Source organism: Geospiza fortis, unplaced genomic scaffold (assembly GCF_000277835.1).
Source record: "Geospiza fortis unplaced genomic scaffold, GeoFor_1.0 scaffold491, whole genome shotgun sequence".
Lineage (NCBI taxonomy): Eukaryota > Metazoa > Chordata > Aves > Passeriformes > Thraupidae > Geospiza > Geospiza fortis.
Genome location: NW_005054390.1, coordinates 2,907,256 through 2,908,542, shown reverse-complemented (window position 1 = coordinate 2,908,542; position 1,287 = coordinate 2,907,256).

The following is a 1,287-nucleotide window of genomic DNA, read 5'->3' as shown; positions in this document are numbered from 1 at the left end:
TGAAGTAAAAATGAAAAAACAACCAACCCACAAAAAAACAACCTAAACCCAAAAGCACTAAAACAGCCCCCAGTCAAACTCCCTAGTAAACAAAGATACCCCAAGAACAAAATCCTTTTTTTAAAAAAAAAAATCATATAAGGTTTAAGGTCTGTGAAAAACATTTGTGCATTGTTGTGGGGAGGCAAATGATTGAAAATATTCCTCTTGGAAGACGGTGTTGACCAGAGTTAGAAATACCTTTGTAAATTAAATCTCGATGGGATCTATTTCTGGAAAAATCTTAATTAAAAATAGCGCGAACACAAAACTGTATTCTTAACTAAAACGAAAACCCCCTCCCCCCAGCCCGTCTGTTCTCAGACCGCGTAGTGTTATCAGTGGAACTGGAAACCTTGCAGCAATCACCCCAGCATTCTGCTGTGAGGAAGCGGGAACGGGGAGGGGGGCAAGGGGGAGAGGAGGGAGGGGAGGCGGCACCAAGGGGTCTCATTGCTGGGAGATACTTTGAGGGCAAAGTAAAAGTGCCCCCTCGGGAGCAGCGCTCCGCTTCTGTCGCCACCGCCGTCTCAGATGCTACAGTATCAGGCGGAGAAGAGAAGAAAGGAATTTGGAGTTGATGTACAAGCCGGAGCAGCAGTAAAAAGATATAAAATATCGACACGCTCAGCTGCATCTTCTTAAAAGCTTCCTGCGGGTTGGCAGAATGAAATCTTTATTTAAAATACACAAACTACCGTCAGGGGAGGAACGGAAGGGAAAACACTAAAAGGGCCAAACGCAGAGTTTAACCCACCGGTATAAGCAAAAGAGGAGAAGAGATGAGATTGGTTTGGGGGGAACGGAAGAGAGGGGGAGGGTGCCCTCCTTACAGCCCAGACACAGAAGCCACCTGGGGACTCGGTGTCTCCACTCAGCTTTGGAGACTTTCTCTTTGATGGTGATAATGATAGTTGCTCTGGTACGGGAAAGAGACTTACGGATACCAGAAGCAGAATGTGTGCTCACATTTGGGTGTGAATGATAGGAAAACGTGCCTCTCCACCGCATCCACAGCAGCTCTCTCTTAAGTAGTGGTAACATTATTTTATTATCGCCAGCCGGTGGCTTTAAAGGTGCATTATTTTAATGCATTATTAATTGTTTTCTCAGGGCGAGAGGAAGGTGGAGATCTGGCTTATTATTATTAATAGCGAGGAGCTCGCTCCTGTCGCACACGCCGGGGAGCGCGGTGGGAGGAGGCAGCGCCGGGGGAGGCGGGTGGCGGAGCGCTCCCGGCGCCGGGCT